The sequence below is a fragment of the Hoplias malabaricus genome, chromosome 6 (genome assembly GCF_029633855.1).
Source record: "Hoplias malabaricus isolate fHopMal1 chromosome 6, fHopMal1.hap1, whole genome shotgun sequence".
In the NCBI taxonomy this organism is placed as follows: domain Eukaryota; kingdom Metazoa; phylum Chordata; class Actinopteri; order Characiformes; family Erythrinidae; genus Hoplias; species Hoplias malabaricus.
In genome coordinates, this window is record NC_089805.1 from 16,536,511 (window position 1) to 16,561,811 (window position 25,301).

The 25,301-nt window shown below is 39.9% G+C and overlaps 1 protein-coding gene across 1 annotated transcript in view; it reads right to left on the bottom strand.

Annotated features, from left to right (window-relative positions):
• eno2 (enolase 2) overlaps window positions 1–20,591 on the bottom strand; it is an 81,545-nt gene extending 60,954 nt beyond the window's left edge. Inside the window, exon 1 of the mRNA XM_066673668.1 lies at window positions 20,515–20,591. The gene's annotated coding sequence lies outside the window, so the exon portion shown is untranslated. The remainder of the gene's footprint in view (window positions 1–20,514) is intronic.
• Window positions 20,592–25,301: the final 4,710 nt, after the last annotated feature.

Here is a 25,301-nt window from a genome sequence, read left to right on the forward strand (position 1 = left end):
TTAGACAGTACATTTAGTTCTAGATCTAATCAAAAAGCAAATGACTTGCATTTTGGCAACAAGCAGGCCACATCATTTGCATATTGTGAGTGATATCTGGTCTAACATCAAAGAATATACAATTTACTATAATATTTAATATCATACCAACATGTAGAGTTCTGTGGTCTATGCTCTGTATTATATAATTCATTCATCAATTCATTGTCTGTAACTGTTTATCCAGTTCAGGGTCAAACCCACAACACCAGGTCCCTGGGGCTGTGTGACAGCGACACTACCTGTTGCACCACCGCGCCGCCCTAAATTGTATTTTATTATATAATATTATACTATGAGCCCCGCTCTAGGGGACTTTGTGTGAGCAGTTGGTGTGTTCTCCCCGTGTCCGCTCCGGTTTCAGCCCACAGTCCAAAAACATATATTTAAACATACATGTTATATTATTTTATGCACCTAAATAACTGACACAGGTCACAAGCTTTAATTTGATCCAATTATTAGAATTACTTATTAAGTTCTACAAAGGAGATTTATTATGTAATGTGTTCCACAATTTAACACAGTTCCCTGGGGTCTTAGAACCCCTGTGGCATGCTTTGGTCAAAATACCATAAAAATCAAACAAACAACCCATTTTCAAACAACTGGTTTCAGCATCTGTTCTTTTAAATGAGAATGAGCAACAACTGACGTAACTGCAAGCTTTCAGAAGTGAGAAGTGAGTGAGTATAAGCTGTGGTGGAAATTGTTAGTTATAGGTTTTCCGGAGATAATACCCTGGATTGACTCAAAAGAATGATCAATAATCATTTTGCTGTAGAAGGCAAACTACATGTTCGACACAGGAAACAGACTGACTTTGTAAAACTATAAAAATGGGAAAGTGTTGTTGATACGGTGAGAGTGAGCCGTTGTGTGTTTGAGGATCTCCCACTGGCAAGAGAATCTTCAGAATAAAGTACCATTCTCATTCCTAAGGCTATTGGTTTTTGCTGATTTGTTCGAGTTTGAATTTCTCCTTCAACATTTGGAGGTTCTACCAAGATGCCAGCAAGTTTGCTTCCAAAAAAGGGACTAAGTTTGTTATTCGAGGGAGACATATTTACTAAGTCAATGCCAACCCCATATCCAAAATATTAGCTAGCTGATTCCTATGTAGATAAATCAGTAAATATTGCATTTAAAATGATGCATTTGGAACAGCATTTGTGGATTTACAATAAAGATGTAATTATAGACATATTGCATCATATGTGTTTCTATATATATAAAGAGAGCAGCAACAACCTGAGTTCAGTTTTATTGAAACAGATCCTACGAGGAACCCCTGCCAAATCTCTCACGGAGACCATGGTTGCAATGGCAGCTTGTTCAGTGGATAAATTAAGAATTAGACATCAGACACATTGCACTGTACATGCATCGAACTTGACAGTGTCATCTAACTTTAAAAGTGTTTTATTCTGAGGTCACCTCATCTTGAAATACTACCAGTAACCACTAGATTCATAAAGCTTTTTCTTTTTCTACATACTGTACTGTATTTGTGGAGAGCTTTATCCAGTTCATTATAAACATGTTCATTAATAAAGTTACTTTGCCTTTACAGTGAATCAACAGTCAGCTGTTATCATAAACATAAAAATTGCCATTGTGTCACCCTCACACATTTTGAAGAGAGACCAGGTTTATCAGTACTCATATAATTCTATACATTTTTCACTCGGTCTTCAGATATTTTATTATATGTTCCAGAATAAAGAGTATTGTGAAGTTTACGGAAATCAAGCTGCTCCAGGGTTTTAGGGTTGTGCCCTAAATTAATCAGTGCCCCATTCACTTTATATTTCACCACATAATGAGCAATGTAGGGAATAGAGTAAGGGGCCATTTGGAACACGCCACATCTTGTATATAGTGAAAGTATATTGGGGTGAGCCCTACCGGAACCCCCTGGGAATGTTCTGAAGGCTCTGCAGCTTGAAAAAAAGAGACTTAACATGAGAGTTTATAAGAGGAGCCAGGGGAAATTTTCCACCATCTTGATATTGCCCAAAAAAAAGCAGGACTGTATGGAACAAAACCTAACACTGATTGTACTGTGATACTTAGAGGCAGGACAAACCGTCTAGCAGAGCTTGGTTAAAACAGAGCCATGAGCTTTTACTGTAGTACAATGAAAGAAAACATTTTGGCTCTGTGTGGCCCTATCGCTTTAATGAATTAAACACCCCTGTATGGAGGGAGATATAGGCAGTTTGTAAACATGATTTTGAACCCCAGTGAGGAACCCATTCTAAATTTAGAAATTGCTGGGAAATCTGTTCTCTTTTTATTAGACTCAGGAGTAACCAGCTCAGTATTAAAAGATGGTATAGTACCAGTATCTCTTAGTAATGATACAATTTTAACTGTGAGCATGTCACACCCTGGCACTTTCTTGTTTATTTTCTCCTCTTTCTGTCTATCATTGTTCCTATCTCCGCCCTCGTTTCTCTCTAGCTCCACCTTTGTCCCGTCTCTGTTAAGGTTATGGTCCCAGTTCCCTTGCCTCAAGTCCAGTCCCCTGTTAGTTCTGTCCAGTCTCGTGTCCAGTTAGACCCCCTGTCCAGTCTATGTTTCAGTACCCTGTTTCTGCTCCCGTCTTGTCCCAAGTCCAGTCTCCTATCTCTGCTCCTGTTCTGTCTCAGTCCCCGTTCAGTTTCCAGTCTAAATTGCAGCACACTGTCTTCTCTCGTTTCCCGTCTCTTCTTTCCAGTTCTGTCCAGTATCCATTTAAGTCCAGTCCCGTGTCACCTGTTCCATTTCCTATCTTGTCTTGAATCTTTTGGTTTCCTGTTTTTGTTTCTTCTGGCCCCTCCTGCGCCAGCTCCTGGAGAGTCTAGTTTTTCGCGCTCCGGGAGTTGCGCGTCTTGGGGGGGGGGGGGGGGGGCGTCTGTCACACACTGGCACTTTCTTGTTTATTTTCTCCTTCTATGTGGCTCTTTCTGTCTATCATTGTTCCTATCTCCGCCCTCGTTTCTCTCTAGCTCCACCTTTGTCCCGTCTCTGTTCCGTCTTCTTTACCTTCGTTATCAGTATCAGGTGTTTCGTGTTAAATTCGTTTATTTAAGCCCTCTTCCCTCACTTCCTGTTATCGGTCATTTTGTTGTTGTTAGGTTTTGTTGTTATTGTCATTGGTATTGTTTGTTTCCTATCCCAGTCGTGCCGTTATTATAGTGTTTGTTTCTTGTTTCTCGTTTCTGGTTTCTCGTTCCTCGTTCGCTCTCTTACTCCTTTCATGACCCTCTAGTTCGTTTGTGTTTTATAGTGTTTGTTTCTCTAGCTTGCCCTGTTTCCTGCTCTTTCCTATGTTTATTAGTCATGCTATTTCGTGTTTAACTTCAAGTTCGTTTGTTGTGTTTTCGCTTTATTAAATGGTCTGTGTTGTAGTGAGTGTGTCCGCCTCCCGTAAGTCTACTCCTCACGCCCCCGTGACAGAGCATTTCAGATTTACCCCTTACAGAGGTTTTTCTGCAAGCATGTGAAGGTGAAATTGGGAAATAGAGTAAAAACCAGTTTATTATTTCTCCACATTGCCCTGTGAACTTACTAGGACGTAATGTAATAAGAGCTTTTGATTTGAACATACAGTGTACAAATCCAGGACTTTCTGTAATAAACCCAGACATATGATTGTTTCCAGTTAAAAATATGTCAAAGTATATCCTTGGGATTTAACAGAGCAGCAGTTTTTCCGATCCATTTTATGAAGCTCTTCCGAAGGCTGAATGGGAAATGCAAAGTACAGGCGGTCCTCGGATTACGTCAGTCCCGAGTTACGATGTTTCGTGGTTACGACACATCTCCCATTTACTGTATAAAGCCTTGTTTCGACCTAAGTGGTTTTGCGTTGTAAACGTCGTAACAAGAACTTCGTGTTTGGTGTGCGCAGCGGAAGAATACACCGTTACGTGGCTTGGGATAATTAGGGAGGGGGGTTACTATGCTGAACAAAGTGTTCAACGTGGATGAGACAGCCTTGTATGTACGTATGCTCCGACTTGCACCGAAAATCGGTTTACGACGTGACATAGGAACAGACCAACGTCGAGGACCCCCTGTACCTAATTTTCCTCCCAAAATTATTCGGATTCTATGTATGAACAATTATACATACAATGTGTACAAAGTATACAGTCAGAAACAACATCCAGTTTCAGAGAAATCTTATGTTATTCGGTCTAATCATGAACAGTGTTATTACAATGGCGTGACACAAATCAATGACTTAGCATCTTTCATTGATAATATTCTGAAAAATGTGAGCCCAAAATAAATATATTGATGTAATAAAAGACGTTGACCCAGTACAGGTGAGACCAAAGTCACAAAACAGGCAGAGCCCAAAACTGGAGAAGAACAATACCAAAAGGAAGAGGCAAGAAACAGAAACCGTTAAGACAAGCAAAGGTAGGCAACGAGATATCAGAACCGACAGATTACCGAGAACACTATGCATTCAAGGATAAACCACAGCAATGCTCGGCAAGGGATTAGGTACTGCATGGAGTTTATATAGGAGTACAAACAGATGTGCATGATTAGAACTCTGGTGAATCAGACCGGTGTAGTGTCATGTGGCAGTCTGGTGCATTCTGGGATATGAAGTTTTGAGAAGCAGTATTAGGCAATGCTGTATTCATAGGAGTAGCAGGTGTGACAGCTGAATACCCTGCAGCTCCAATTGTTCCAAATCCTGCTAAACTTGTATCTGAAATTCCTCCAAATTTTATGTATTTCTGTTTGAATGATTTAACAAATGTATTGTTCAGTATGAAATAGAACCTCAAAGTTAGTACTGTTTTGTTTTATTATGTAGGAGGTAAAAGGTATACATGGGCAATAATAGCACAAGGCTATATAGACTCTCCAAATATATTTTTATGGGAATAACATTGGACTACAGAGAGTACATTACTGCAGTTAAGTACATTACAGTTGGCACAAAAATCTGTAACTTACCTGGGACATGTGATAACAGCAAAATGCCATTCTATTCACCCAGATAAAATAGAATTCATGCCTAAAAAATGCCTAAAGCTAGCAGTAAAATACAGGTTATTTGAGAAATGAATTACTTAATTGTTTGGACATCTTAAGCAGACCTGGCTTTTGAAAGATTGAAAGTTCAGGGAAACAAATGTTATTCTAAAATTCTTCTAACTGCAATAAATAAATAAATAAATAGCATCTTTCAAATGCAAGATTGCTAATGTAGCCAGCAGAGCTCTCAGCCTTCAGCTCTGCAGTTGAGTAGGAATCGTCTCCTCCCCTACTCACACTGGTAAAGTGTTTTTGAGAAGTCATTCCACAGTGGGGCATTCCTCACAGGTTGTCCCTGGATAAGAGCACACATTTTGCCAATAAAATTGTTACACACCATAAATATTAAAATTTGACTTAAAAACACATTGTGCATCCAGTCTTCAGGAGCAGTGAAAAGGTTAATCAACATATTTAACAATTCCCACCACAGTTCCCATCCTAATTTTTAAACCAATAACTAAACAGGAAATGAAACAAAATGAAAACATCTGAAAGGGTCTTGTGAATGACGTGTCAGGGTTCCATCCATCTAGTCAATTTCCTTGACTTCCTTGAAAAAACCTTTACCACAATTTAGTCCTTATGTTGTGCAGAGGATCCTTTAGCCATCTTCTGTTTCTGTTTGGTTTAATGTTTTTTAATTTCAATATTTATATTTCTTTCTTTTTTTTTTTTTTAAATAATGCAGGTTTCCAGAGAAAATGCATGTTTACAACCTTTTGAAATGTACTCCAAGGTACAGGATCCATAGTAACCTTATGTGAATGATGAATAATCAAGTTGATGGAAAAGACAGACTTCACAAACTACACATACAACATGGGAAACAAACAGACTTTGAGAAACTGTATAACCAGGAAATTTTCATTGATATGGACAGAGTAAGCTGATGTGTGTTTGCAGCTCTCCTATTGGCAAGACAATCTGCAGAATAAAGTACCATTCTCATTTTTAAGGCAACCGTTTTTTTTGTGATTTGTTCGAGTTTGATTTGAATTTTCATTTGATTAGACTCATTCTTGTGTGCTGGTGTCAGGATGGTGCGGCCGCACATGCTATAACACAGTAGACTTTTATTTATACAAAAGTTCACAAAACAAAGACAGGATATTAGAGTAAGACTTGGACAGAGGACTGACAGACGGACGAGGAGGAAATACTAACTGACTAGAAAAAGACACCACAGACTAAGACAGGGGAACTTAAATACACACCACAGATAAGGGACACCTGGGAAAGATAACGAGAGGGCAGGACTACAAAGAAGGCACAACGAGAGGGTGGAGTTAGGGCAGAAACAGGAACAATAACAAACAGAGCCATGTGCTAGAGCACATGGTGGGAAAAACAGACAGATGACATGGCCAAGGCGTGACAGTTGGTTTGTTTTGCTCTCTTTAACTTTGTATTTGTGCTCCCACATATAGTCATGTCTCTGTATTTGCAAATACCTGCAAACTCCGACAATCAGTGTAGATATTGAGTTACAAAATATTAAACATTTTACAGTGAAAATAAACCTGTTTGTCTCTCGTTACCAGATACTGATCTAAGGTAAATGCTCTCTGATGTCTGTTTACTCAGGATGAAACAGAATAAATGAGCATTCATTTCTGTTTATTTGTAAAATATTATTTATGAGTGCTTGAGCTTCTGTTCAGAAACCTGTTTTGTACTAATGTAATGGATCTTCCCTTTTCCATAGTCGTTGTTAGATGATTTAAATGCCCAAATTTTATTTTAAAGGTTACAGTTAATCTATTTTTAACAAATGCCATATGTGCATTTTTTTACAGGAGGTCTCAGAGAAAAGAGAAGCATCACATACAAGAGTGTTCCTGCTCCTTTAATGAATACAAATTTAATAATAGTATACAGTTCAAGCAAAAAGAACAATCTGTTTAAATATTATGAAAGAGGAAATTAATTCAATATCAGAGCTATTCAGCAACATAAGTGTTCATATGCGTTATATTCTGCAAATGCGGAATCCCAAAGCCGAAATACACATGCTTGCTGCACTCAAAATCAAAAACAACGCTCAGGGCACTGAGACGTCACTCAAGAACTGATTAGTCAATGGCAAGGCATCCCTGAGAAAACCCGCCCACGCAAGAGGTTTGTGACAAAACTGCTCCCAAAACTCAGGGATCAGGCGCACAAAACTAAGAGAGCACGCACTGAACTCAGTGCTCATGCACAAAAGTCATGGAGTACAAATGTCAAACTGGATATTTTGTTTGCAAGTTGTATGTTTTACGTTTGAGATACATTTTTTTTGTGCAATTCTTTTTGGCACAAATCTGCCATATCTTCTCAGCTGAAATTCAATCCCTGCTTTGCATTTTGCTTTGGCACATTCACAGCGTCACACAGTGGAATTCAGTACAATTGAGCTGAATGCATTTTTCAGTGGTTTGTGTTCAATTCTGACACAAACTTAGCATTTTAATCTTTAAATGGAAATTAACATGCATTGTTTTTTCTGGTAAGAGACAGAGCGACATTAAATGAATGTAATCCCAGATAGCAATCAGTCATTAAATTGATGTTAAATCAATGTAGAAGTGTCAGCGTTAACTTCATTGAATCAACATTACTGTCTAATGTTGATTCTATATTACTTTTGCACCCTGAATTAATGTTGAAACAACACTGAAATTCTAACAATAAATAAACAGAAATTTTATATTATTTGAATCACCTTTTAATAACGTATTACTGCTGTAAAATATGGTAAATAAACCCTGCTTTATCTACAGCAAGGATCATATTTAAAAGCAGAATAATGACAGAATGGTGAAAAGAGACTTCGTCAAATTTGGCAATTTTATTTTTCAGCTCAAATTTCAGAAATATCAGAATAATTAATTAAAATTTTACACAGGATAATATACACAAATACATTAGAGCTTCACAAAGGGCCCAGCTCACCCACTTCCTACCAGCAACCACAACATTTCTGCTATCATCTATAGCATTTTTGCTATCATCTATCACTGAACACATTTTGAGTTAAATTTTTTGTATTTTAATAATAAATATATTTTTGCAAACAATGTTATCTTCAAATGGGAAGCTATTATATTCACTGGCTAATTTTAAGAGGCGACTACATGGAGAAATTTTGTCTGATTAGCTCTCAGTGTGAATTCTTACAAGTTTCAAACTTATACTGTCACTTTCACTAATGGAATGATTAAACAATAAATGACAATTTGCTTGAAAATTGCTACATACTATTACTATAACAATGCTAGAAATAAGCCATGGCAGATGTCACATATTGTAAAAGATGTAATCACAGTTTATGAGTAATACAGTCATGTTAGCGCAATGACTAATTTAAGCCTGTAACAAACTCTCATGACAACACTAGCATCTGTCATGATAGTTACTGTGGACATGACAATGTGATATTACTAGAGTGTGTTATGACAACTGACACCAGGATCTGTCATCACAGGTTCTTGTCAGGTGATGTTGTCAATGGAACATAGCAGGGTTGCAGTAAAGTACTACCAAACAACATATCTTTTACATAAACATTCAAATAATTTAAAAAAAAAGAAACAAAAAGCATAACATATCTTGCATGATGTGCAATGGCTACTATACTACACTGTTCACAGGCTCACCAGGGCCTTACATCAAATTACTAGAAAAATACTGTTAAACTTTAACAGAAAGAACATGTCATCACTGGATAAACCATGACTCTGTTTGTCTCTGGCCCTGTTTTTAAGTGAGATCAATGTGAGTGTGCAAAAACACAAAATGCTTATTATTAAGTGAGAAACAAAATCCAAACCTACATGGCCTTGTGTGAAAAAGTGTTTAGGTAAACATAACTGTGGTTTATCACACCTGAGTTCAATTTCTCTAGCCAAACCCAGGCCTGATTACTGTCACACCTGTTCTCAATCAAGAAATATCTTAAATAATTCTTGCCTGACAAAGTGAATTAGACCAAAATGTCCTCGAAAGCTAGACATCATATCAAGATGCAAAGAAATTCAGGAACAAATGAGAAATAAAGTAATTGTGATCTATAAAAGATTATAAAGCCATTTCTAAAAATGTTGGGACTCCAGCAAAGTACGGTGTGAGCCATTATCCACAAAACCTTCTAAAATTTCCTAAAGAGCACAGTGATGACTCATCCAAGAAGTCACAAAAGACCCAACAACAATTTATAGAATTTTATAGAATTTATATTATATATATGCTTCCCCAGTCTGATATATATATATATATAATATCAGAGTGGGGAAGTATTGACCTGTGCTACATGCATCCTGTGGAAAATTAACAGCTCTATATACCCTAAAAAATAACCCTTTGTCCAGATGCACCTTCAATGTTGAGGATGCAATTAATCGAAAACAGTACGGTGAAGTACATGTGAATAAAATGACTGGTATACTATTGTGACTTGTGAACTTGAATCTAAGAAACAGGAGCACTTTACTCCATCTAACCAAGCAACACCCTCACAAGTAATCCCCTTAGGAATTTGAGGAGATGCATTTGGTGATGGGGAATACATACAATTACTCAATAAAGAGGAACTGATTTGACTTTGAGCTCCTGCTGTGGGACACTTACATGTTTAATGGCAGGATTTGTTCAGATGTGTGCTGTTGCTTCTGTGTACTATGTCTCTCACACAATTTTATTTGCACTAGAACAGTATTAGCTGTATTAGAACATTGAGACAACAGATGAGAATCATCAACACAATTGTAGCAAAACTTTCCCACTCTTGTGTTCTTGTCACTAGGAAAAGCGTAGATCGTCGAAGTGTTTTTCGTATTTGTGACATTTTTCGAATGGCTTTATCATTTTTGGCATGCTGAAAGTTCTGGGCAGATGAATTCCTTTTAACCTCAGCCTCCAGTCGCTTAATTCTCTTCTCTAGTTTCTCTCTTGTAGAAGCATCAAGAGCCAGTGTATTGCTGCTGAAGAACTTTGATTCATCAAAAGTCATGTGGGTTTTAGTATGAACACTGGCTGGTACTCCTCCCAAATATCTTTTTCTTCTCATTTCTTTTAATTAATTTCTTTCTCATGGGTTCTAAGTTGGAGTAATAGCTCTGACACATGTCACAAAATTGGGAACATTCTTTCAGGGATGGTCTAATAATTCTTTTAAGTGGAGAGTAGCTATTAAGTGTTCATCCCAGCAGCCTCTGAGAAATTGCTTTAATAGCTGGGCATCATTCCTGGTCCATTCCTTTCAACAACTTCCTGTAACAAGGTTTGAAGACGGCGCAATAATAACTAACTTTTTCACCACTGTTTTGATGTACAATTCTTCACCACCTGTGACATTACCATTAGCATTGTCCAGTTCCTGGAGACAGACAAGTGGAGCAGCCTGCAGACCAATTTGCCGAGCTACATTCAAAGCAGGAGGCAGTAAACTTTTGAGTAGCATGCTACGTTTCTGGCTCTCATTCATACTGGAGTCTCTCAGTACTTGTTTAGCACGAATCTGCCATGTGTTGAAATCTGCTTCACTAGAGGGTTTAGGGAAATTACCAGAGAAAGATGGAAGCATTCTAGTAGTGGCAGCATATGACTGGGAGTCATATTGACAATATGTTCCACAAGAACACAGTGAGCATCTGCTGTTATGGGAATTGTAAAAGAAGAATCAGCATTAGATACACCCGTAGGAGCAGCCCCTATTGCATTAGACTGTGGATTTTGTTTAGGATAAGGGGCAGGAGTGGAGGTTAATGGGTTAATCTTTTGTTCCCCTTCCCGCACATATAACTCATGGTTTTCTGGCTTAAGGTAATGGGATTGACATTGTAGATACTGGCTAATTCATCCATTCTCTCTTTAAATTTGACTGCCATATCATCTATGACACAAGCTAAAGGAACTAGCTTCTCATTGCTGGAAGTTGTCTCTAATATATCTGGACAGTACTCTTGACCTCCCAGCAAGAACCACTACCATCAGGATACTCAGTCTAAAAGAACTGTAGCTCTATATTCTTGAAACTGACATAAAACAGCACGACACTGTGTATCAATGAGCTGAACCTGAAGTACATTATCCAACACATCAAACACCTCTTGTACTTTTTCTAGACTGACCCCTGCCATAGTACCTTTGAGTATGACACAGTGGCGATTGCTCTAAAACTGCAAGGGAAGCTCAGCTTCCCCTAAAATGTCAAAAAACAAGTGATCAAATATATACTGTTGTGTGTACATGTCGTTGAATAAATATGCACTACAACGCGATTAACTTTTGTTCAGAATCAGCCTCTTATCACTGGTAAAGACGCGGCTTTCCTCTCAATCATTCGCGCAGATTAACAGTGATTTAAACAGTGCGGACGCTGAGCGTCCACATAGTTCAATGGAGAAGCAGCGAAGTGCAGGGAAACGAGAGGAGTGATTGGATAAATGCTGGGCTTTGTCCCGCCCATCGGACGCTCAGCGTCTCTGGGGTTCTATTGGGCAGTGGGCTGGCCTCGGCTGGCCCGGACGCTCAGCTTCTGCATGATGATTAGATGATCTGTCTGAGGCTGAATCCCTTTTTGATTGACAGCGAAATGAGCGAATCAGCGACTCTTTGGTGTAACGATCCGAGGGAGCATTACATTTTCATTCTGTTCTGCGTTAATCCTCTTAGCGGCATTTTCTTTGTTAAAAACGACTAGCGACAAATCGAGCTTCTATTTCTGGTGGGTTTTTTGTAGCTGCTTGTGTTTGGAGACTGACTTCTATCACTCTTTCTGACTTCTATCGCAGTTTCTGTCCAGCGGGTGATGCTGAGCCCCTCCACCGTCACAAAGCACCACAGGCGGACACACTTCACATGGTCCAAGGCCGTTTAAGCAGCCTAGCTCTGCTGGCCATTAAGAGGACACTAGTCAAGTCCCTAGAAAAGACGCCTTGTTGGTACGACAGGGTCACAGATCATTTTCTTGAAAAGGAACGGAGGGTAGAATTTACGTATAAATAAACCGACACATTTTATGATGTAGGCCGAAACTGAGCTTCCCCTTTTTGAAAGACCAGCATCCGCCAGTGGTATGACAGTACATTGTGGAACAAACCCATACTGTTCACAAAGTTCCATTACACTCTTCCCCCCCCCAGGGTCTGGCTGCAGTATATTATCTGTATCCACCAAACTTACTGGACTAGAGCGTATCTTTTACTTTGTGAATACCAAAGCTTTCAACAATTTGCAATCATTCTAATAATATCAATATGCAAACAAAAAAATGCAAATAAACAAAAAAAAACTGCACTCCATAAAATGCTTATTTTAGTCTTGTTTGTCTTCACTTTAAAATGTCCAGTACCAGAACACACATGCAGGGAAAAAATTGAAATAATCAGTGCACGTTTATTACTAAAAAAAAAAAAAATTTCCTTTGGGTACCCCAAAAAAATTTGCCCTGTTTTGAAGTGAGATCAATGTGAGTACCCAAAAATTAAAAAAAAAAATGTACTTAAGTGATCCAAGTGAGTTTATGGACAGATATGATGCTCTCTCTCTCTCTCTCCAGCGCTGGTTAAATCCAGAAGTGGGCTTGCTTACAGCAGCCTGGGCACGCCTCGTGTCTAGCAGAAGTATCAGTGAACAGAATTAGCTAAAAGGTAGCCAAGCTGGCTGCACTCTCTCTCAGAACACTCCTCTCAAATATCTGAAACTTATCTGAAACTTGTGCTCTCCTGTCTATGTATTTCAATAGAATCAGACGTTTCGACGTAAATCAGCTGCTATAGTCAGAAACGTTAATATATAGTCAGAAATGGCCGTAAACTCTTAAAGGGCCAGTGCCTATTTAAATAACATGAACTAAGCTGGCTATACTGAAGCTGGGTTACAAAAACACACATACATGACCTATTTCACAGAGGTTGGATTCATAAACCTTGTTCTTCACACTGCTGTTGTGTGTCAGGAAGAAAGATGAGTCTCCGTTTATGCGTGTACTACAGAATGCTGAACAGAAAAACCCTTCCTGATTGTCATCCAATTGTGTAGGAGATCCTGGAAAATCTGGGAGGGAATTCCATTTTGCACCATCAGTTTTTCAGAGATTCATGGAAGGATGCCTTGGAGATCTCAGAGATTAAGTTTGTGCCCATACTTGGATGAGATCCTGGTATTTAGTCCTATCTTTGAATGACACATCCAGGGTTAGGGTTAGGTTTAATGTTAGACAGATTTTGAAATGACAAAGACAATGTGGTATAAAATTGAGGTAAAAAAAAAAAACAAATGACTTCTTCAATATCTGTTATGTTGTTTGCGTAATCTCTGCAGAGGGACACAGGATGAACCCAAAGGAAGTGAAAGCAGTTCAAGCACTAAGGCAAGATACACCAGCTACTGTGAGATATGTGAGAAAACTGATGGGTTTCCTCAGCTATTACAGATCCTATATAGTGGACGTGTCCAGGATAGCCAAACCTCTCTAGGAACTGTTAGCAAAACCCAAGTTTGAATCGAAGCAAAATCAAAAGAAGAAAGGAGGCAGTGGAAATGCTGATAAGTTGCCACCATCTCATCCAGTCCAATGGACAAACTTACAAGAGGAGATGTGACATCTAGGAGCAGAGGCTGTCTCTTGTAAGAGAACACTTCTTCTGGCCTACTCAAGTGGGGTGGCATAGTGGTGCAGCAGGTAGTGTCGCAGTCACACAGCTCCAGGGACCTGGAGGTTGTGGGTGCAATTCCCGTTCCGGGTGACTGTGAGGAGTTAGTGTGTTTGCGTGGGTTTCCTCTGGGTGCTCCGGTTTCCTCCCACAGTCCAAAAACACATGTTGGTAGGTGGATTGGTGACTCAAAAGTGTCCGTAGGTGTGAGTGAATGTGTGAGTGTGTGTAGGACTGGCACCCCCTCCAGGGTGTATTCCTGCCTTGTGCCCAATGATTCCAGGTAGGCCCTGAACCCACCACGACCACTGGATAAGGGGTTACAGATAATGAATGAATGAATTACTCAAGTGTGTTGCTGCATGAAAAGGAAAAAAAAACAGACAGGATTATTAGAACATCTATCCAGAGTATTGAGATTTCCGCACAAGTGTAAGGGAAAGGAGCAGTGGTACTTGCGATACTCATGGTATTGGACCATTTTACTAATTACACACAAGCATATTCAACAAAAGACAAATCTGGGAAGACCGCAGCCAGAAAACTCTTTGTTGACTTTATTGTGTGTTTTGGTTTCCCATCCAAAATACACCATGACCAAAGAAAAGAGTTTGAAAACACTCTCTTTTGTAAACTTGAAGACTACTGTGGTATTCACCATCCAGGATAATATCTGTGACAAACCTTGCCTTATTATTTAAGGTACAAATTTTGAACAGAGCACATTTAAGATTATGATCAGTGCTCGGGGAATATAGAGATGTTGTAGATACGTAACATAGGTTCCGGCTGTTTATGTGATCAGTTGAACCTGCCATCAAATGGGAAGATTTACAGCATCACAATGCCCAAAGCGAGGGAATATTGTTGGGGTGCTGATTATAGTTATAAGTCTGACCAAGACCCCAAAGACAAAAAAAAATAAATTAATAAAAAGTAGAAAACCAAATACATAAAAACAATTTCACCGGGGAGAAGGGGCAGCCAAACATGCCAGGGTATCTCTTACAACCCACAAATCACATACAAAGTCGACCAACGAGGTTGGTTTGTCTAATAGAATGAACAGTAAGGGGACACATTGTTGTCAAACTCTGGCATCACTGCTGTGATCACAGCACTGAGAATCCATCCACATGATCCATCCATCCATCCATTATCCACTGTTTATCTGGGTTGCGGGTAAAGCAGTCTGAATAAAGAATCCCAGATCTCCTTCTCCCAACCCACCGCTTCCAGCTCCTCCAGGGGAATACCGAGGCATTCCCAGGCCAGTCGAGACATGTAGTCTCATGTAGACCCCCCCTACATGAGATATGTAGACACTCCCAGAGCCTCCTCCCTGTTGGACATGCCCGGAACACCTCACCAGGAAGGCGTCCAGGAGGCATCCGGACCAGATGCCTGAACCACCTCAACTGGCTCCTCTCAATTTGGAGGAGCAGCGGCTCCTCTCCAAGTCTTTGCTTTCCTGCTCAGCTCTCTCTTCACCACAATGGACCAGTACAGAGCCCGCATTACTGCTGACGCTGCACAGATCCGCCTGTCAATCTCCTGCTCCATCTTTCCCTCACTCGAGAACAAGACCCTGAGGTATTTAAACTCCTCCACTTGAGGTAGGAGCTCACTTCCAACCTGGAGAGAGCACTCCACCCTTTTCCGACTGAGCACCATGGACTCATCCCTACTGCTTCACACTCGGCTGCAAACTGGAGGTCCCGGCTTGATGAAGCCAATAAGACCACATCATCCTCAAAAAGCAGACATGGAATCCTGAGACCCCCGAACACTGGTGAGGACACTGAGGACACCTCCCGCCACTTGGCTATGCTGAGAAATTCTGTCCATAAAAATTATGAACAGAACCAGTGACAATGGGCAGCCCTGATGGAGCACCGACAACCTTGCAGCCACAGCTCCGTTCAGCCGCCTCAACAATGGAGGGCCGGACCATTCTGACTCAATGTCACAGTCTACCCCAGGATGCAGTCAAAGCTCTGCCAGATGTGGGAGTTGAAGATCTTTCTGACAGGTTCCTCTGCCAAACGTTCCCAGCAAACACTCAACACATGTTTAGGCCTGCCAAGTCTGTCTGGCATCCTCCCCTGCCATCTTATCCAACTCAACACTAGGTGGTGATCAGTTGACAGCTCAGCACCTCTCTTCACCCGAGTGTCCAGAACATATGGCCACAGGTCCGATGATACAACTATAAAGTCGATCATCAAAATGCAGCCTAGGGTATCCTGATGCCAGTGTACTTGTGGATACCCTTATGCTCTAACATGGTGTTCGTAATGGATAAATTGTGATGGGCACAGAAATCCTATGACTGAACACCACTTGGGTTCAGATCAGTGGGGCCTTTGTTCCCAATCACGCCGCTCCAGGTCTCACTGTCATTGCTCACATGAAGTTAAGGCATGTTATTAAAGCAGTTTCTGACACTGATTTATGAAAAAGTATGTTCTCTGTAGCTAAAACAGAAATATTATTATAAGTTATTGTTATGTACTACCCTAAAAACCAAAGTCAGACAATCCAATATGGCAAACTGACTTATCTTTTAGCTAGCCAGCTAAGCTATACTAATCTACTTGTCTAGGGAAAAATGATTAGCAATCATTGTTATCATGATTAGCAAAAATATGAGCTCACTCCTATGCTCTGTATTAGTTTCTGCTGATGTTCTGACTCATATTTGGAGCTGTGTTTGTCCATCATCAAGCCCTCTGTCTCCCACGCAGCCTCAGTTTCTGCTTCTCTTTTTCCTGCTGCAACTGACATCCAGACTGAACCCCCCCACCTCAGTCTACATCTTTTGTGTGCAGCCCGAGACTCCTACTCCCCCTTTTCTGGCTAAACAGCTATGGGACTGCATCGTATTTGGGCCAATGTCATACATACTTCCTGCTCCAACTGCTCTAAACTGTGCAGTGCATTCCAATATTTTCTGCTCTGAATCTGCTCTCTCCTACCTGAACGAACCCCCACATCTGCCTCTGATGCCAGTGCATGGCTTTAAGCCTCTCCTACCTCCATCTCCGGCTAAACAGCTACGGGACTGCCTTGTGTTTGGGGAACGCAAATCTGCTGTTGTCATGCCTGTGCTTCCACACTGCTCCGACTACTACAAGCTCTACATCGCAGACCCGGATTCTCCTGTTTCTCCTCCCCTTATGACCAGTGTCCAGTGTGAAACCCTGCCTCAAGGCTCTCATTTACTCTTACTCTGGCAGAAACAGCTATAGGACAGCCTCGTGTTTGAAGAACATGATCAGCCGTTGGCATGGCTGATTCTCTATTGTTCCCACAGCTACATCCGCCACCGGCGTGCAGCCTTGAGCCTCCCATATCCTCCTGCCTGGCTGAACAGCAACGGTGTTCCAGGAAAGCTCTCAGAAACTACGTCATCCACTTTGCTCATTCAGCTAAAGAGAGGAACCCTCTCCTCATCTCTCGCCTCCACTGCCAGTGTACTGAGCCCCCTGCTTAGCGGTGAGAAGACATCACAACTTCCTCTATCTCTGCTCAATGCCTCCTGCTCAACATTCCTCATCTTCCTGGTTGTGTCTGTACTGGAAGGCATTAGCCTTAATGTCTTATTGTCTTTGCTGTCATCTCACTCCTCCCCTCATGAACTCAACTCCTCTGTTTGCCACACCCAGCCTCTAACTTTACAACTCTCATTTTTTCTTTTCAGGTGTTGCAGAGGACCCTCATCCTTACCCCTCCGCACTGCTGCTGCATTGCTCCCTCCCTCTTGCTTCCAGCTCATGTTTTCTTTTTAGGTACTGCTATGGACCTTCATCCTAATCCCTCCACTCTGCTGCTGTTCTGTTCCCAACCTCTGGCTTCCAGCTCATACTTATTTTAGATGCTGTGGTGGATCTTCATCCCTCCCACCTCACTTTGCTGCTGCACTACTCCCAGTCTCTGATTTTCCAACTCTTTTCAGGTACTACCCTGGACCTTCAGCCTAATCCACTTACCTTTGTGGCTGTCCCACACATTGCCTTTTATTTTACAGCCTATCCACTCTCTGGATAGGCTGACCCTCCCCCTTTGCCTTCTCACTGCACTGTTCCTCATCTTTTACTGCAATCCCCTCTCATGCTGTGGACCTCCTGACCCTTTGCTGCCGCACTGCCTACTGCCTCCAACTTTGCAGTGTGGGCTCACTTCTCAGAAGCTGCTGTGGACCCGTTTCCCTCCCCTTTACAAATAAGCAGTGCCCTGCATCTCCTGTACAGCTCATACTCTCTGTGGATCTTTGTTCCTGCTACTCCGCTTAGCAGCTATGCTGCTCCTAGCCATAGGCTTTGCAGCTTTTCCTTTCTCCTACCACAGACCTTCGGCCCAACCTCTCTCCTTTGTGTCTATGCTGCTCCTAATCTCAACTTTTACAGCCCTCACTCTTTGCTGAGGTATTGTTGTGGACCTTCATTCCATCCTCTTCTCTTGGCAGCCACAACCTCCCAACTTCTAACTTTCTACTGGGGACCTTCGTCCATATCTCTCCCCTAGCGACCACACCGCACCCTTCTCCAGCTGCTGTGAGCCTTGAACCTTACCTTTCCCCTTTGCAGACACACTGCTCACAGCCCCTAAGTTCCAGCTTAGGCTCTTTCCTCAAGCAAAGCTTTGGACCAGCCCTCTGTTGGTACTACACAAACAGTCACAGCATACCTGCCAACTAAGCACATCTCAGTTCATTAATGCTGCCCCTCTGTGGTATTTGATGACTTTCATGGCAGCTAACCATCCACTTCCCACAACCACTACCCCTTTGCTGCAGCACTTACTTTGAGGACTCTAATTACCATTCACGCCATCCCTTCGCTCTAGAATTTCTCATCATCATAATCGATAAAGGACATTCAATTTACTCCACCTAATGTTATTCCCCTACCGTCACTCTTCGGCTTCATAAGCATCCATAAGCCACCCTGAATTTCTTCTCAAAATTTTCTGAGGTCACTTCCCCATTTCAGCTTTTACGGGCATGGTTTGTACTAGCAAATTTGAATTTGGGATTAGGACTATGCCCAACCTCCCCCCTCAGCTATATATATATATATATATATATATATATATATATATACACATCCTCATGTGCACCACATTCTTTTTTTTCAGTCTTAATTTAATTTGTGATTTGTAGAAGCAAACACCAGTTTAACAACATTAGATTATATATATATACTGTGTAGTGCCACATGATTGTCTGAGTGACGGTTCATCAAATGACCAGTTTTATCATAGATTGGTTTCCTATTCCAATATTCAGGTTACATCTTAAAAAGTGCAGCAACAATTATGCTGCAATGGCTGCACTATAAAGAATGAAACAGCTACACTATACACTAAATAAAGAGATCAAGGGTGTTTATTTGTGGGTGTGATACCTGTGTGCAAGCCTGAGAATCCCTGATTTAATCAGATGTTAATTGCTAAATAGCAAAGCCTAATTTTCAATTACTATTATGTTTTTTTTTTTCATGGCCAAATGTCCCATTTCAGTCAGAAAACCATCACATTAAAGTGCATTCTGATTTCTGTTTACTTTACATTTTTCCTGCATTGTATCTGTGTCAAAATATCTTACGTTATGTGCAATGTAAAAATCCTTCAATACTGTTATTTTTCCCTTCTTGTGTTTTTGGTAAGTCCCAGGTCCAATGGCTCGTCTTCTAGAACAGTGAAGAGAAGGAAACTGAAATATTGCCCATGGGCATGCTTCTGGTCTGACTAAACCCAAAGTTACAGATAGCCAGATTTGAAGAGGACACAGAAGGTGGCATCATGCTACAGCAAAGACGTCTGTCCTTGAAACTGGAAAGCATGCTTTAAAGTCAGCAACAATGTTTTCCATCATATTACTGAAATGGAGGGGAAAATACATCTATCTTCTGAGAAACAAATTGTTTGCCAACAATGTGGCTAGCTTGGTTTGTTCATTTCAGCTTCCTTATGGCTAAATATATGTGGTCATGAGTTACGTAATGGAGATGGTACACGTTTACCGCTGTGCCTGTGGGACACTGCAGCACCAAGCTGTCAGCAAAAATACAGCAAGAGGAGAGGAGAGAAGACGGAGGGAGGAGTCTGTTGCGAGTAGGCTGGGTTGAGGTGTGTGTGTGTGTGTGTTGGGGGGTTGCAGAGAGTTACAATGTTGAGAGCTAAAGCTTAAATTATTTAGCTTCCCTTTTTGATGATAAAAGACATTTGAATGGGGTCTGTGTGTGTGCGCGGGGGGGGGGGGGGGGGTCAAGTGGGTTATTTTTACAGAAAATGAGCAGAGTGGACATATTCTCATGCAGTCACTCATTCTCTCTGAGCACTAAAATGATCCACCTCTCCTTTCAACATATCATAACAACCTCCATTTGAATGCTTTGAATAATATTCCTCCCACTGTTGTCGATTCTTACAGATTTTTAGGTTACTCACTCCAATCCCCCAACCCCCCACCCACCCACATCTCTCTCTGTCTCACACATACACACACTCACTCATGCAAAAATGGCATGCATTACAACATTGTTAAAAATAGCTGCAGTGTTACAATATATCCTGCCACAACACAAAACAAATTCAGAGAAATCAATAAAAAAAGAGAACTATAAAAGAAATTGCAGTATCCTAGACAATGGACAAATTCAGTACCTTTACAGTTTGTACATTGTAGCATCATTTACACCCACACCAATTCACTAATCACCCTGCACACAATAGCCACTGCAAAAAAAGAAAAGACGAAGCTAGAGAGAGAGTGTTTGTTTACCTGCTGTCTGTGCGGGTGTAGCCTTGGTATAGGTAAGCTGGTAAATGCTGAGGAGGGAACAGTCAAGGAAAAGAAAAAAATACAGAGAGAGATATTGTTGGGAAGGGGAGGGTGTTAAAACATGTGACAGAATGGGGAGGGGATGAATAGATGAGTCAGAGGAAGATGCGGAGAGAGGAAGAAAAGAAGATGCGGGGGAGGAGGAGCAGATCAAGAAGACTGATTAATGAGAGGGAGTGAGAAATTCAGGACGAAGTACAGAGATGGAAAAAATAGGGTGCTGGTAATCTGCAGTAAAAATAGATGGAGGAAAACAAGAAAGCTCCCATTGGGACCACAACTCACTAGTGCATTAGCAGAGAGTCGAAAAATAATCATACACTGCCTGTGGTGCAACAAAGCTTTGTCTTGAAATATAGGTCATCCTACTCCATTGCACACATTTAAATAGCATTTTATGCATTAAAGCGACCCTGAATCTGTGTTTCTGAAGTTGTCACTGAAATTGTTTTTATTATTTTTGGTGGATCCTCTTCTGTAATATTTTGTAGAAAAGCTCACTGTGTATATATCTCACAAGAGGTGGGTCGCTGTTTGCATTATAAGTGTTTAATAAGTGCATTTTATGGTTAGTTAGAGAGATTGTTAAGTAATTGTCTTTTGTTTTATGTTTGTGGGTTAGGTAATTTAGAGTTGTTTATTGGTTGGTTAGTTCTTGTTTGTTGTTTTTGACAGTCTGCAGTCCCTTGTCCATCTGTGTTCCCAATTTTTGCTTCTTTTTTTTAAGCATTATTTAATTATATGTAGTCCTAAATATATTTATATAATGTCTAGGTAATGTTTATTAAGGGAAATGTCTGGAATCGTGGGACGGACTGACGGAGGCCGACACACACGCTAAAACACAGTGAACTTTAATTTACAAAAAGAATAACAAAACAGAGAGCTAACAGAGACTTGGACAAAAAGGAGTTAAAGTGAACTAAACTAGGACACAGAGTTAAACAGAAGAAACCTAAACACAGAGTACTAAACAGACTAAACATAAACATTGGTTGCTAAACAGTGTTAATGGTACATAAAGACCAGAGAACTAAACAGAGTCATAAACAGAGTATTAAACAGTGGACTAAACAGAGAACCAAACTAAAAATGGATCAACAGAGATAGACAGACTTGGGAGCAACAAGACAATGGAAAATGAAATGAGTAATAGTAGAGACAGACAGACTAGAAGGCTGTCTAGAAAACATGACCTAGGGATTGAAACGCAAAACAACATAACTAGGAAGTGAAACGAGAACACGACATGATGGAGACAAACAGACTGGACTGAGCGACATAAAGCAACAAAACACTTAGGGAAGGAAACAACAAGACTGTGAATTGGAACGAATGACCGACAAAAGTAAGTGAGACAAGGGGACATTAATACATAACACAGACAAGACACACCTGAAACAGATAACGAGGAGGACGGACAAGGAGGCGGAACAAAGGCGAGACATGGACAATAACAAACAGAGCCATGTGCTAAGAGAGCACATGGCAGGGAAAACAGACATGACAGGACCAGGGCAAGTGACAGGCAGTTTGCAGTAAGTTTGGTATATTTCTGTAGTATTAAGTATAATTCAAAATAAACGAACAAAAACAAAAAAGCATGCATCTACATGAAATCCACAGAGCCTGAGCCCAGATAAGCACAGCCTCAGGAGGATGGAGCAGTAAATGGACACCTGCCCAGTGCATCTTAGGGTTTCCTGCTCTAATACACCCACTTTAACTCAGGAATGGCTTGTTAATGTGTTTATTAGACTAATGATGGAAACATCAAAATATATGCAGTGGGTGATGTTTTAATTAGAAGATTAACTGAGACTTTACTTAACATTTTATCCATCCATCCATCCATTATTTGTAACCGCTTATCCAGTTCAGGGTCACGGTGGGTCCAGAGCCTACCTACTTAACATTTTAAAAACAGTTAAAATCAAGTTTTCTTAAATGTTTCAGTGAGACATTTTTATAGAATTTATCCATTTAGTAATGTTTTTACTGTCAGTATGTTTAGTTAATATACTTTAATATAAGCAATTAATACAACACTGGATGTAATACCATGAAATAACAGCACAGCTGTGATGCGGCGCTGTAGTCCATCTCAGCCTTGCTGTTATTTCATGATCTATGTTCTATTGCTTTTATACAACCTTTCGGCAAATAAATAGTGAAATTTATAAACGAAAATGTATAAATGAGCTGTGAAAATGGTGTCAAAATGTTTATGAGATTAGTTAATCCTTCTGCGAAATTATAGTTCCTCAACAGCTACGTCACAGTAACAAACTCTACTGCACTGCACTTACCGTCCAGATTGGATATCATCTGCCGAGTAAACTACACAGACCCCTAATCTGCTGAATAAATTACTCCAAATAAACTTGCTTCTGCCCATCTAGCTCGGTGAGCTAGGTCGAGCTGCACCTATCTCAAATGTCCGCATGAAGTTGGAGGTTCACTAGGGTTTTGCACAGCGTTTTCTGGGCAGGCCGCTGGTAATTAAACAGATTTTTTTTTTTAAATCCCACATTTTAGCACTTTTTCATTCACAGCCCAATTTAATTTTTTTTCCATCATTAGGTTCTTTTGTTATCCTTTATAAATAAGACTAGTAAATAATTTTAATCCAACAAAGTGTCAAAATTTTTAGCATAATCATTTTGTATCAAGCATACTCATTATTATATCTCTCATAGTTGTTGGTAAGATTTGTATTAGTGTGTTTTCCAGAATAAAAGTCTCTGTGAATTTAAAATCTGTTTGAGGAGATTAAAAATTTGTTATATCCTGTACACAGGACAGTAATCTGAGTGGTCCGATGGTGGACCAGCAGTGGTCTACAGTCAGTGGTGTGCCAGCCTTTTAATGTCAGTGGACCGATATATGTTTGCTGTCTGGGAATCATTTGATTAATGTTTTATTTTGTATTTATGTTGAATTTGTGAACACCAGTCACTGCCATCAGTCTCCATTTATTTCAAGTTAAATTTTAGAGTTAAACGTGTTAATAACATTGATTGAGATAATTGGTAGGTGATTTTATCGGTATTAGCATTCTTGAAGTAAACTAAAGACAGTGTATTTGTGTAAAACATAAGTAAAGTGAATTTAGCTGTGAAAATGTGATAAAGACAGCTGCAGCGTAGACTTAGCAATGCCGTTCAGCAGATTGATAAGTGAAATACTTGCTGTTATCTCAAAATATGCTTCTTAACCAATCAGCGACCGGAGCTATCTGTTGTATAACCTTATGTAATACAAGGTTTCTTTATATTTATATCATCAGTTAATGATTCAATGAGACATTAATTAAACATTTAATAAAACATATGTAGTTGTAAGTAGGTTTAATTAATGTTTAACTGAGATATTACTGAAAAATTTTGTAAGGCTTAATAACATATTTACTACTGTCAATTAATAATTAGTTAACACATTACTTAACCATTTAGTAATATTTATTACTGTCATAAATTTTGTTAATTAATGTACCCTTATTGTAAAATGTTACCAGCAGTTCCACCTTAAAAGACGCGGGGTTTCTGAATGTAAACAAACCAGAGAAAACAGTGTTTCCCTACAATCATAGATGTCCTTTTTTAAAGTGATCAGGGTGAACAACCTGCAAACAGATGTCCCTGTTTCCTTTTTTTTTTCATTCAAGTGAACTACAAAGAACTGTTTGGATATCTTGAATATCCCCCACATACATCACATGGGAGAATGTGATAGCATTAAGTGGTAACCAGGTATGGGTAATTTAGGAATGCACTGGGGTAGGCAGTGGTTCAGTTACTGACACCTAGCAGTAAATTAGATTACATTAGATTAGATTCAACTTTATTGTCATTCTACAGAGTACAGGTACAAGCCAATGAAATGCAGTCAGTCACTTTACAAATAAGGCACATAAATATGTTCCACATACAGTGTACTTCTAAGCATAACTATAGATTATAATATTGAATTGAAAAGTATGATAGTTTATGCAAGAAGCTATTAATGTCATTTATAAATAAGGAATGCAGCTACTATTTTGAATTCATTGTAGTTCTTAACGTAATTATAGATCCTTTAAAATTATTTACACATTTTTTACAATTATTGCATACAGGGAAGGATATGGTCAGCTACTTTCATTACAGGCACTAGCAGATTTTTGTGGTGCTTTTTATACTCATTAGTTTCAGGACATGCAATTTTTTGAGGTATTTTACATTGTGTAGCCAATATGTATTTAGTCATTATATGTATATAGCTGACTAATGATGGAATGGATGTTTTTCTTCTGCTCACATGGGTATGGCAGGTAATATGCATTGGTGTTGTCTTCCACACTTTCCAGGTTCCTCATCTGAGCAGATGTACTTTTGGGTCACACAAGAGGTCCTCGGCATATATCATTCCTTTTACCATTTAACATTCTTTGAATAACCCTGTTACGCCCCTACTATTGGGCTCCAGGGTCTAGGGTGGTAATAGTAAGGGAAACGTAACAATATGTGTAGGTGAAAAGAAAAGCCAGCCAAAAAGCTAGAGACCAAGTGGTTCAGGACTATAAACCTTACTTTAATATAAACGACCATACCACAATAACACACGACAGGTGGACAAACCTTAGGAGGGAGGAAGATGGACAGTACCAAAGAAAAGAAAATAACAAAACATGACTAACACCTAAGCTATGTCAAGATACTCTAACTATATTCTATAAAGAAAATACA